Source organism: Malurus melanocephalus, unplaced genomic scaffold, assembly GCF_030028575.1.
Source record: "Malurus melanocephalus ecotype Western Australia unplaced genomic scaffold, MMel_1.1 scaffold_246, whole genome shotgun sequence".
Lineage (NCBI taxonomy): Eukaryota > Metazoa > Chordata > Aves > Passeriformes > Maluridae > Malurus > Malurus melanocephalus.
In genome coordinates this window covers 537955-552465 of record NW_026623478.1, presented here as the reverse complement: position 1 = coordinate 552465, position 14511 = coordinate 537955, and the positions used below count along the sequence as shown (strand labels likewise).

General features: G+C 33.1%; 1 protein-coding gene across 1 annotated transcript in view; it reads right to left on the bottom strand.

Moving 5' to 3' along the window:
* Positions 1 to 14511, bottom strand: part of IL1RAPL1 (interleukin 1 receptor accessory protein like 1) — a 577918-nt gene that overhangs the window by 346548 nt on the left and 216859 nt on the right. The gene's annotated exons all lie outside the window — the stretch shown is intronic.

The following is a 14511-nucleotide window of genomic DNA, read 5'->3' as shown; positions in this document are numbered from 1 at the left end:
AAGTGAGCAGATATATAGAGCCATGAGTAAATGCTCTGCATTTTAGAAACTGAAATTTCTATGTTAAAGTCAGGGAAAGACGTCTGGATATGTGTGCTATGACGTTGGAGATTTGCAGAGGAGCTGTGCATTGAACTTCACATATTTGCTGGAGGATGCAAAATTGGTGCAAGGCTTTCAGGGGAATTTTAAAAATGGGCAAGAAATGTGAAAAGCAACTTTTGACTGATGTAGACAGACAGAAATCACCTAATGGGCTTCATGTGGTTTTCTGTTCTTACTCAGCAGGAAATCATTCTCTGAATTCAAGATGCTCATCAGAAGTACTCTGTTTTCTCAGCACAGACAACACTTTCCAGCCTCTATCTCATTTTCCACTACAATCTGACAAACGTGGAGTTTATTTGCTTACATGTTTTTTATCCACCATAGATTTATGTTTGTGAAAACTTCAATGGCACAAAAAACCTCATCTTTTCCCTCTAATTTATTTTGTACTCTTACATCCCTGTATTCTCTTATAGTTTTCTTCACGCTAAGCCTCTGCAGCCACAAATATTTCCTCCACCTATTTCCTTATTGTGAAAATATTTTCCTAATTATTACTGATTTTAGCCCAAATKTCTTTGTTCTATTTCCAAAGCATTAAAGCATGCTAACACAGAGTAAAAATAAACAGCCAACCCCTGCCCCACCATCCTACATAATACCATGATGCCCAGACATCAAGATGCAAGATAACAAAAATTTCCCTTTCTGTGTTCTGCTAAATTCTGCAGGTAAATTTTGAAAGGAGAAGCTTTTTTTTTCATGCATTTCATTTTAATTCGGCAGCTGTTTATGGGTGCAGGTATATCCCACACTTGCTTAGAGCTCCCTTGCCTCTCAGAAGTGCTCAGAAAGAGCACATCTTAAGCATCTTAAGTTAAATACAAGTCCAGAGCTTTTGCTAGTACAATTCTTCAAAAATGTCAAGAAAAATTTAAAATACTGGCAGAAATTTTGCCTGAAACAGATATTAAGAAAAAAAAAAAAAAAAGATATTAAAAAAAAAAAAAAAAAAAAAAAGGCAGGTTAAAGAGCACTGCTTTAAAGTTTCACTCACATCACTCTGTGATGATAATATTCCAGTCCAAAACAATTGCATGAAGGTAAATGCTTTTACTTGCTGGTACAAAACCACACTATTAAAACAATGTTCTTTGTAATCTCAACCTGAAAACACTGTTGTTAGGAAAGTATAAGAGAGGAAAGAAATCGAATTTTCATCCTAAAATTACTCTGTCACTGTATTTTATTCACAATAATTTTATACCTGAACACCCTGTAATGCTGGTATTGAAAAATCAAAACACTGAACGACTTTCTCTGAAGAGCCAAGTTTCAAGCTTGACATGATTGTTTAGTCTTTTCTGTGATCACTAATGACAGCATAACAGCTCTTAGGATGAAGTCGTTTTAATAACACTCTTGTGTTTTTCTGGGGCAAAAGTTTATATTGTGTTTTGTTGTGTCAGGAATGCTTATATAGCAGTGGTGCTCAGCTTGGAAAGAAAAATATTTCTTAAAATTCAAAATTAAAACCTATGATTGATCGATCACTGAGCTTGGAGAAAACAGGCATTGGGGAATATGACAATGTGGAAAACAGGTTAGGAAAGTTTTTGAAATGTCTTTTGTGAAAGAATTCTTGATTGCTCTTTTGACTGCTCGACTCTCAACCACAGCCTTTTTAATGTTTCTAACATTTAGCTTTTTATTAGAAAAATTGTAGTGARATCAAATTGGGCTTTTAAATCAATGGATTGTTTTTAAAACTCAATTTGCTATAATTTTGAGAAAAGGGAGAATGCTAGAGAGTTACAGTTTTTAGGGTTGTCATTATTTTGAGTTTGTTTTGAACTTAGAAAAAATGGCACATATCTTTCTTTGAAAGGATCGTTAAACACTTCCATAACACAAAATAACCAATCTTCAAACCCTGCTGTTACACAAAAAGGAACAACAATGAAAATGGCAACAAACTTCTTCCTCCTTTAATTGTTCAACTTAAAGGTACAGGCAAATAAGAAAATTAATTACACACCACRAGTGGGTGTGAATAAATTCACAGAAAGTTCCTTTCAAGACAATTTGCCAAAGGAAACTGAGGAGATGAGTGCAAAACTTCAGAGATATCCACATGGATGTTTAATATATCTGTGYTTGACTTGTATTTAAAACTGTAGAATAAATTAGCAAATTGGGCAATGTAGCAAAATTTACATCCAAAGACATAAAGGCTTTTAAATATGGTTGATGCATGTGCATGATGACACACAGGATTTTTTGTTAAAGAGCAGAACATCTGAATTTGATACAGTGAGAGCTACTATTTTGAGGAAAGCATAAACTTCTCTTCAAAAAAACCAGTTAATGATTGCTGAGGACATGACAGCTAAGTTATCAACATTTTATAGCCAAAAGATAATATGGATCAAAAAATCACCACAGGAAAAAATACCAAGAGCACTGAAGCCCCAAAAACTTTATGTTGAATAGTTTCCTGTTTAAGACTTTGCAGAAGACTGCTATTTAAAAATCACTTAATAAATTTTAGTATTTAAAAAACACTTAATACATTTTAGTAAACACTGAAAACATTTTTCTTAACTCATTATCCATTGAATTACCTTCTACATTTACTCCAGGATCAGTCTAGATTGATCACACACTCAAAATAAAATTTTAAGGAAGTGATAGTTAAAATAAACCCCCATATTAAAGAACGATAGTTTCATTTTTCTCCAATTATATTGAATTGATCAAAGAAATCCTAAAAATAATTTAATAAAAAGAGGTTTATAAGTTGGAGTGAATCTTCTTAGCAGGCAGAAATAAAGTTTTTCCGTAAAAGGAGCCTCACTGAACTGGTTTTTATAAGCAGCTTTCTGCAGGTTTTACTCGGAAAACATGTGTTCAAAATGTAAATATTACTTCASATTTTATGTTCACACCCAACCCCCACCAAAACAGATATTTCACTGCTTGTTTCTGAAGTAAGTAGCCCAGAGAAGTGACCGTTCTGTGGGGGTGATCTACTTTGTAGCTCACTTTATAGAGTAAGACTTTTTTACTACTTTGTAGAGTAAATCCAGGTACTCTTGTATCAAAACTTTTTGGTTTTGAAAAAAAAAAAAAAAGTCTTTTTTGTAACAGAAATTCTCAGTATTTGCAGTGCTATATTATGAAGTAGATGAGATTCATCATTTGTCCTGATAAGTTGTGTTTGCTTTCAGTGAGAAAAACTAAGCTTTCCTTGCATACTTTTACAAATTCTGTGGCAGAGAAAAGAATAAATGTAAAATGAAAGCCCATATTGCATTCCATCTCTAGGAGCAATTCCAAACAAATGAAAGCACAAGACTATGCTGCTGTGGTTCTAATTTCAAAGATAGATTTGCACCTTTTATGCAGCTGCAGTCACAGAAATTACAAAATACATCCTTGTCATGTATTATAAGGAAAGAAGAGTAGCAAATGTGTTAATGTTAAATTGAGAAAACTTTTAAACTTTTCAAATACACAAAAGCTTCTCTTTGAAGGTTAACATCAGTTGATAAAAAAAAAAAAAATTGTAGCCTGCCTTTTTATTTTTTTAATAAAATTTGAGTAATTGGGTAATTGCTTATTATTGCTTTGTCAGCTCTCTTATTCTTGAGTCCCCTCAAGACAATAAAAACTAAAATGCTTGTTTTAGCTACAAAGCTAGAGATTTCCTATGATTATAATTYCCAAAATAGTATTAGAAGTCTATGACATGAAAAAATTCACAAAAAACATATCATAGTTTTTTACTTCCAGACATTCCTACCTACATGAAAGCTGTCTGCTTACCAGCAACTCATTAGTCACAACTTTGTTACTTTGCAAGAGTTCAGGACCCTTCTCCACAGGATACCAGAAAGATGATATACAGACCATGCTACTGACATATCAGAAAAAAAATCACTTGACTGAGAAAAGTGTGATTCACACAAGCTGTTCATCGTCACCAGTATAACAGAGCACTAAACTGTCTTGATTTTCTTGCATTTTTTTCCTTTAAAGCAGATGTGCATTGATTAAGAAAAAAAAAAAAAAAAAAAAAAAAAAAAAAAAAAAAAAAGAGAGGAAGAATGTAAAGAACACTGGAAAGCTTTATTGGCCCTGTGACTGTTTAAGAAAACTCAACAGAAGAATCCTGAAGGCACAGTTCCTACCTGCACACATATGTATCTTAGTTGTGGACAGCCAAGTCTTCAATTTATTATTAAATTATTATTTTATCTATTGAAAGTAATATGCTTATCATATAAAAAAAGTATTATTTTTGAAACATATTTTTAGTAAATATTTTTGGAAGYTAAAAAATCTTTAGAAACTGACAGAAATATTTTCAAATAATGTTTGAAACATGGGAAGTCAAGCCAGCGTCTAGACATGAAAAACATATAAACACAGCAATCCAGAGGTTAGGTGTTCCAAAGCCAAGCAAAAAACCACAGTCCAAATCCTAAACTATTATGTTTAATAACAGAAACTTTATGGAAATATAATCTATAATAGAATCTAACTRGAGTCCATGTCAGCAGATTAAAATATTTTAAATGCAAATTGAACTTACAATAAATCTGTCTGATAAAGAATTAAAATGAAAACTGCAATCTTAGCAATAGTTGCAAATAATCTGCATATACATTATTCATTTCCCAAGTGCATTTCATCGACTAAAAGTAGAGGGCTTTTTTAATTAAATGTGTGTGTATATATGTTTTTGTGTGTGGACACATAAAATTCCTTTAATTAAAATATGCTAGTAAAGAGTATATGAAAATTGGCAATTAAACCACTCTGATAACAGAAACATATTATGAAGCACATCCTTAGAAGTAATGCTATATACTATTTTTGTATGATACTATTGTCATTAAACAAGAATCACCAACCATCTAAAAGAGAAAGTTATTGCAAGGTTACAATATATATATTTTTAATGCTGCATTATTGTTATAGGGAAGAAAAAAAGTTACATGCATTTTTTTAGGACAGAAACAGAACAAAGTTATTAAATTTTCTTTGTTATATTCTTCCCCTTCCAGATCTTGCTTCTTGTGATATTCTAGCTAATGTTCCAAGATCCAGACCTCTGTGCAATTACAAGCAGTGTCAGCTGGCAGTTATCTGAGCAAAGCACACAATCCTGGTTCACTTCTATTACAGCCTAAAATACATTTCTTTTCTTTTTCTTTTCTTTAATCAGATGCTCTATGTCATCTAAAGAAAACAATTTGATCACACGGGAATGGAAATCACTGTGAAACATAAGGCATGGCAAATGAAATAGACAAGTTCCTCTTTTATGAATATTTTAAAACAGCTTGACKATCCAAGCAATGTCTTTCACAATTTTCTCAACTTTTCACATTGCTGTCCTTTCCTTTCTTTCCTCCTTTACATTTTCTTCTCTACCTTGTCWTTATTGCTAAAAAAGACCACTTATAAAGAAGCAAAAGCAAAAAYAGAAACAAAACCCAAACAAAACCACAAAAAAAWTTCCCACCAAAACCCCAAATCCAGAATCAAAACAGTATTTTTGTAGGAATTGCTCTTTAATCTCAGTTCTACATTCTGCTTGATAGTTCTGGGTGCTTCTTGGTGATTGGTTTATATAAGACAAAATTTTATATTTTAAATGCAGATAATAGAACACGCACAATTAATTATTMTCTGAAACTAAGCCTTTGCATGCCAAATAAAAATTACTTAGATATTGACCAAATTGGTGCATTTTATAGAGGCACTTGATGCAAAAACTCACAGGAGTCATGGATCCAGTCACTAATGAACTAATATTAGGATAGACACACTGCATCCTGCTGCTATTGAATAGGTAGAAGAAGCTGACGAAAATTTTAATTCTATTGAATTCTTAGTATGTTTTCTAATATTGAGTTTCCAGTAACTTCACCATTCTACTTTTACCTGATGTTTTTGAAAAAGTTCWTCRCCCAGAGGGTGGTTGRGCACTGGMACAGGTYCCCAGGGAAGTGGTCACAGCCACATGGGGRGTGGAGAGGGAGGACCTGGGAAAGAGAYGGGTCCTGGAAAGGATAAYAKGTGTCTTAAAATGTCCATTTTTATTTTTCTTCTCCTTGTAAACTTGTCCTTAATCTTTGTTCCCCTCCCYGGTGCCGTAGTATTTCTTAGTAGTTTGTAGTAATAAATCTATTTTGCAACTTAAGTTATYCAGCCTGTCTGACCATTCTGTGGAGCACATAYGTATCTTTCTCCCAATTATGTTATGTTATCTGAAAGCCATAAATTTTCGTGTTAATTGGGCTTTTGCTCTCCCTTCTTCCTCTCCAGTGGGGGAAGGGAGGGACCGTTGTGGGTGCAGTGCTTTTTGGCTTTCAGCACAGTCCAAACCACGACACTTAGGAATATAAATTTATTGTTACATTCTAAATTCTTTTCATTAGCTTCCTGTCACTGCCAAAATATACTGTGATGACATTTATGTAGAAGGCAGAGACAAATGCAGGTTGACCTCAATGTGTTTCAGAAGTAAACCTGAAGTTCATTGTAGGATAATACAATAAAAAAGAATATTTTAAAATCCTAATAAAAATTGCTGAAAAAAAATCAAGATTTATATAATCTCTAAGTACAAACATAATTTAAAATTTTCAATGTTCCAAATAATATTTTCAATTAGGTCTGTTTGTCTTGTGAAATATGAGCAACAAAACAGCATATATATTGTGTATATGTAGGGCTTTTACATTTCTGAGAATAAGTGTTTTATAATATTTATATATGATAATATATATATATATATATATAAACTTCAGTTAAAAAAAAAAAGCCAAGTACACAGCCTATAGTGTAATATTAGGCTCTATGAATTAATACATTTTGGTTGATAATTCCTAGCTTAAAACTAATTGTATACAATTATCTTTTCTAAATTACTCCCACAGAACACAGACTGATCTGTGGATACCTGAGGTTTGTGATAAATACCTAAAGAGAATAAATACACCAATCAGCAAATCATGCTGAGAGACCATTGTATTTACTTCAGCTTCTGTCAAGATCAAAAGCCCAAATGCAGGCACAGTTCACACATTTAATGCTACAAATGTTAAAATATAATGACTGAAATTGCTACTGTTTGATTAATTAAAAATATTTTGGTGGAGCTAGAAGCAAACCCTTAAAGTTTAGCAATGTTTATATGTCACAAGTAATCCTCATGCACTGTCTGTAGTTTTCCATAGAGCTTCATATWTTTTAATTGAGTAAAACAACAGTAAACACCTTTTTTAGATGTTAGAAAGTTTACGATTTATTTTGAATTGGCTGATTTCCCATCATCATAWAATATTAACATTATTATTTATTATCTAGATGTCAATGAACTAAACTGCACAATTATAAGTCATCCTCCCCCAGTTGTAACAAAAGGCATTTATTACTGAAATTTAAAACCTTCTTGCATTATGGTGGGGATTTTTTATTTTAATTTTTTTAAGTTATTTGTTTGATTGCTGGTTTTTTTTCTTTTCTTTCCTTTTTCTTAATTAAAACTTTATCAAAGACAACACCTCTCACATGTAGGAAGAAAGGACTGAGTCTTTTTAGCACCTTAGGGCATGCCAAGGGTGTTACACACTCAGGACTTTTATCAACAAAGCTCTACAAACACAAATGGTCCACATAAACAAAGAGCTGATTAAATCTTTGTCTTTGTACCTGTTCTCCTGAAAAATCTCCATGTTGGCAGGTGGTTTGCCATGAAGCTTAATATMACTCACAGTTTCACCTGTTTTCATAGCTTTAATAATTTCAGATATTGAAAAAATATAAAATAGCTTTTAAACACCTCATAGACTATTTATAAATCTAAAACTGAAATAAGAACCATTTCTTTAATTTAATAATTGGCCTTGAAATACAGATTCCTGAGTCCTATTTTTGTAAGAAAGGGGTTTTTTTTTACAAGCAAGCGAGCAGGAATTATATAAATGAGACATAAAGTGACCAATATCCATTATTAAGTATCATGTGAAAACTGGTTTACCTCCTATGGAATTCAGTTTAAAGATCTGAGAGAGTCTCTTGATACACTTTTAGGAAAAAAAGGTGTCCTTTATCCCTGCAGTTGTCTGTGAGAAAATCCTTATCTTGTTAACTCTAGCCAGGTACACAAACACCAAGATCAATGCTACTGTCAAAGTTTATTCAATTGCGTCTTTGTAAAAAAAAAGAAAAATAAATCTTTGTCATAATACAGTTCTCTTCAGAATGAGCAAAAGAAATAAATAAAATATGGGATGAAATTAAATATTTACTGCTAACATGCAAAGGGAGGCCTACCAGTATTTTTGACAAAAAGTGCAAATAGGAGGTGAATTAATGAAAAAAGGAGTTTCCTACTGTACATCTTCACATGCATGTGCATGTTTGGCACAAAAAGGGTTTGCAGTTTGAATTTGAATTCTGGTTGTTCAAATGTCCCCAAACATTTCTGACAGATTTCTATTGATCAGGGTAGAGGCCAAGCCACTATTTTTTTTTTTTTTCTTTTTTTCTTGTGGCTTTTATTATCTAATTTAAATATATTAACCCAGATTTCAGGATTCCTGGCACCCCCACCTTTAGCTGCCCAAATGGATTGATCTGCAAAGAGGAAAAGTGAGCTCAGGGAGCTGCCAGTCATAATGAAGAGTGATGAAAAAAAGATGGTCATGGCAAATTTCTGTAGATGCAGATARCAAATKTAAGGTTTTCATACMTGATAAAGAKTTACACTTGTTTAYAAAGAATTGAACAGAATTATGTGTRTGCTTGTTAATTTACTCATGTCAATTCATTGATATGGATAAAAAAAAGCTTGATGACACACAAAAACTCACTAACTATYCTCTTACTGACATTCTAAACTCTCACTGGGTGATATCCATCCCCCATTAATGCAGGAGTAGGACCTATCAYACATTTTAGACAGTTAGACTGTGAAAGTCAGATCCAAAAATCATACTGCAGCTGTAAAGTAGAGATGGAAATGAAAGATGACTGCACATCCTTCACAAAGTAACCTAGAAATTGTTAGAAACAGGTTCCCATCCAACTGAATTCGGTGTAATTTCCTAATTGATTTCAGTTTGAGTGGGTTTTAGAACCAGGTATTYAATGACTGGTCATGCTTTCAGTTTGGAGATATAAACAGTAAAGGAAATACTCAATTTTATTTTAAATTATGCAATGATTTCTATTGAAAACTGGCAGCTGCCAGCATTCCAGAAAATGAGACTGCTAATTTATATGCCAAAATAGTAGCATTTAGCTGCTGAGAGACTTGATAAATGTATCTCTAAATTACTATTTGCTAAATCAAGTACATATTTATAATTGTGGAAGATTATTTCTCCCAGTATGGGACTGGGAAGAAGTTTTCTGCATAGAAACTGATCCACTGGATTGATTCAGACCCCTTAATGAATACTATACTGATGAAAATGTCTTAATGATAAGATCCAGCCTGAAGTTACCCAGATCTTCTTTTCCAAACAAAATMATCAAGTAACACTTTATTATAACAGAGAAGATTATTATTTAATTAGGAAAGATTTAATTTAGCAATTAAATTTAAGGAMTACTACTAATAATATTTGTTTATTGACCTTAGTGAAGGCAAAGTGTAATAACTAAGAATACACCAAAAGACATGAGAATGTATTCATCATAAAAGTTGCAATAAAATTTATCTGGAAGTTTCAAAGATAACCTTCCATTTGTAACCAAATACAAATAAAGGAACTTGAGTTATTCTGGAATTCCAAACAGTGACAGAAAACACGTAATGAACTGGATTAAAGTCCCTAAATGCAAACCTTTTRTTTTGCAATTACTGCTTCTAGTGATTAGTGTCTGCAGAATAAATTGAAGTTAACRGGATAAATATACAAAATCCAATTTAATATTCATACATGTAATAATTTCCTATCAAATTACAATGGTAATCATGAATGGAAAARTTCTAATCAACTTAAGTCAGTTTTTATAAAACAAATATGTTTAAGTTGTCAAAAAATAACACTGAAATATTTTCTAACAGCTTGAAATGTGATAGCATCCTCCTTGTTTCTCTAGTATTTTTTTTTTTAATTTAAAAGATAGTTACAGAAACTTTAAGATGACCTTTTCAATAAGTTGAAACCGACTAATTTTCATCTACACTTAACTTGCAATAACTTGTTTTTGTTTTTGTTTTTGTTTTGGTTTTTTTTTGGTTTTTTTTGTTTTTTTTGTTTTTTTTTTTGTTATGGTTTAGTTGTGGTCCTTGAAAGCTACTTACACCTTACATCTTAGTTTAACCCAATTTCTTTCACCTCAGACTATTCTATACCTATAAGAATGGGATTAAAATGAAACAAGAGATAATGGGTTTACAGTAAAGCCAGAGATGCAATGCAATTATTTCACAGAAGTCAGAAATAATAGCTTTACAGTCATTTTTTTTCCACGAAAACTACCTTTTGTCACCAAGCTTAACTACAGCAATAGTTTTCACAAGTGTCAAAAAACACAGATGGTGTAGTAGAGTGACTTGATATAAATAAGCTACCTTGCCTCTATGTATTGATTTTGCCAAGTTTCCACTATTTCAGTTATTTTGTGAGAGTCATAAATAAACGGTGATTCTATGATTTCACTTGTTTGCATAACTCAGTGTGAAGCCAAGTTTGATAATCATGGCTGGGAGCTGGTGAATTGACATCATTTCTTGCAATGATTGCTAACACAGAGAACAAGAAAAGCCCTGCACATTGTCTCCTCTCTCTCTTTTCGAATGGATCTCTCATTGGCCCATCAATTTTACTCCASTTTGTAAGATCACAACTCATATTGTACAACAGAGAAGTARYRTTTCATAWTTCCACTAYMAAACATGTAACATCTTCGAAAAATATATACACAAACACATATTTAAATAGAAGAATTATGTAAGTTAATGAAGAAGAAAATGCAAGAAAATGCAAAAAGAATGATGCGTGTGTATACAAATAAGTTTCACCCTTCTATCATGATTTATGGAGCCTTTCTTCTTCAGATTTGGTGGCATAAATGAGTTTGATAATTATTCATTGAACATCTTAGTTAAGACAAATCTTTAAAAGAACTGTATCGACTGAACTCTGGTTTCAGTATTTTGGTGAATTTATGTGAACGTTTAAGTCAGAATATTACAAGAAGATCTCAGTCAATTAAATTACTAATTGTAGAGTGATGATTTACTTTTCATGTTTCAGAATTCATCCCAGATATTTGGAATTCACAGGTCTTGGCATTGCAGCAAATATTATGGCAACTGCTAAAGTTACTGCACGACACRGAATCACAGCATCATAGAATATCCTGAGCTGTTCCAGACCCACAAGGATCACCAACTCCATCTTCTGTTTTTGCACAAGAGAACCCCAAGAATCCCACCATGTGCCTGGGAGCACCCAAATGCTTCTTGAGCTCTGCCAGACTTGGTGCTGTGACCACTTGCCTGGGAATTTCAGTGCCCAGCCATCCTCTGGGAGAAAAACCTTTTCCTAATAAAAAGCTAAACCTCATTCTACTCAGTTTCAGGCAAATTTTAGGGTTGATTGTTTGTTTGTTTGTTGGTTTGTTGGTTTGTTTGTTTGTTTTGACAACCATTTTATCTACAATTTAGTAATAAAGTATAGTTTTACGAGTTTTACATCCATTTTTAATTTTTTCTTGGGAATAATTTTTCTACTTCTAACGCACGATTTCTCCTTCTGTTTTCCTTATCTATTATAACTTCACAGGATTTTTCATCTTCTTATTAGATGCTTGCAGGACCAAACTTCTGCTTAAAAGATCTTTCTCTTCCCAATCTCCATAACCCTAGGAACCCACTGAAAGATATCTTATAAGTATAGCCTTGACTATCTGATTTTCTCATCTTACACATCTCCTCAGTCTTATCTACAGCCTCTYTTCCATGTTTTACTCACTGCATTTCTCATTTTATGCTTTCAAAGCCTTTCTTAAACCAAAATTTCAAAAGATCCAACTTTCAATTTGACAGTGTAAGAAAATCACTCAAATTTCTAATTTCTCAGAGAATTTTCTTCTAATTAAGCTGACCTAMTTATGACAAAAATTAAAGAGAAAGTACTTCTCTTTTTGAAGTGTCTTTAAGGCACTTCAGCATTGAGCTGGAGTATTTAAGTAAGGTATTACTGATGAATTCAGGTATTTAAGCCCACCCTAACAGTTCAGGAAGTTTTAGGAGCTTAACACCTAGGCTCAAGCTAGTTAATTCTCATGGAATTAATCCTTTTATGAAAGCCCTTTAGCTAACATTGTTTCAGTTTAGGGTTTTAGGGAATCTGTTTTGATTGAAATTAAATGAGTTCWTGAGTATTTAAAGTAGTTTATCTGTTATTTTTCAGCTTCTGGGAATTCCAAACTTGAGTCTCTTTGAATAACAGTAACTATAAATTACCAAAARTGTTCAATATATAGGTCAAATTATTTACACCTCGAGTTCTATCAACATTAAACAGAAGGAAAATAAATTTACCCTGCCTCTTTTCATGATTAACCTGACCTTTACCCAACAATGCACGGCCTGTTGATGTTGAAGAGTGCCCTTTGCACCTGTGGAACCTTAGAGAAACCTTTCAGCAGCACCACACAGGGASAACATGCAAATAAAACCCCTTTAACAATGCTAACAGGAACTGGGTGTGCTTCATAAGCCAAAARAAAATTCTTCTGAGCAACCCTGAGCTGAGCTAGATCTATAGAGTTGATTAAGTGACAACTAATAATAACATTTTATTTCTTTCCCAGAGAAACCAGATGTGATAGACACTGTACAAGGAGAAGATCTGATACTGCTTATGTAGGACATTCYTAATTAGGCCCGGCACTGCGTATCAGCTTAGTTTAACACGGTGAAACTCAATTAAGCTGCTTTAACTCAGACAAGCCCTTGAACCAGYTGAAGTCCTTAAAATGGTACACAATTTGCTTTAAAAGTTAAACAAGTTGTAAAGTAGTGATTCAACTTCTAAAATGTGTCTATTGACATTTGACATTGTTCCTTTGAATGAGTGTGGCAAATATAGAATCGTCGTTTATCCACTCGGATTAATGACTAAGCTAGTTTTACTTTTTTTTTTTTTTCCTGTTGATTTCTGATGGCCCTGCATAGCCAATTTGCTGATGTGAAAGGCAGCTGGAACCTCTCATGTTTTATGAATGGTAAAGCAAAACTCTGACCTCAGTTTAAACTGCACAGGATTTACTGACRGCAGGATTACTGACGGCAACAAGAAAAGTGGGAACATAATTTAAAGACAAATGTTCTGCATTTGAAAGAGAGCAGTTAATTTGGCCTTTTTATCTATTTCTGTCACAACATTTTGCAGTTTTTTCATGCAAAAGGAGCAATCCCACAATTTCTTTTGAATCATGCCCCGATTCCCAAGAGAGAATCCAGAAGAAAACTGAAACTCTTGGAGGAGAACACAAGTTACTTTGAACAAAAAAATATTTGTCTGCATCTATAGCTARTCATTAAACATGATACCACTCATTTTAGGTTATTACAATGAACTACACCGCAAAACAAATCAGAGAACAGCAGGACTTTGTCTTGGTTTCTCTGCATGGARAACAGTTAAAAAAACTTCATAATATCAAGTGCTAATTCAAACAGCTTTGAGCTGAAAGTCAATGATATGCAGCAAATATGCAAACTCRAAAATACTGAATTAGGAAACACTTTTGGATGAGAGTCACTTGTGAGCAGGAAATGCTGTCTTAGGAGCTAAAAAAATAGTACAGCTTGTATTGAAAATTATTAGCTTCTTCTGAGGACCTAATAAAATTTGAGACCACAGGACTGAAAGATATAATTCAAAATATCCATGCACAAAATGATTGAAAATAATTTATTTTGTAATTTTTTTTTTTAATCTTTTGATAACACGGAATTTTCTGGTTTATGCTTTTCTTTCAAATTTTATCACTTTTAAACCCCAGGTGTATCTTGTGTGTTACTCACCTGCTAATACCTGGAGGAGACTATGAAGCTTATACTCATTAAATAATAATTTCTGCTGTCTCTGTCTTCCTCTCCTGCTATCTTCTGAGCCTACTGAGAACCTTCGACCCAACTGTGGAGAGAGAGGAYCGGGAAGCCAAGTGAAGGGACGCACACAATTCTTCCAGTCCCACTAAGAAATTCCTGGGTCAACCACAGACTGCATCAACTCCATTCCCAGCTGAAGAAATACARCAGCCAATTTTCTAATGAGACTGTKTTTTTCTGGAACTGCGCTAAGGACCAGTCCCATCTACAACCTGCCATGTTTATCAGGATCATGGAGCTATATGTTTATCAGGTTCAGCAGAGCTCTTCAGGAAACAATATCATGGTTTCTTAACCCTTCATTG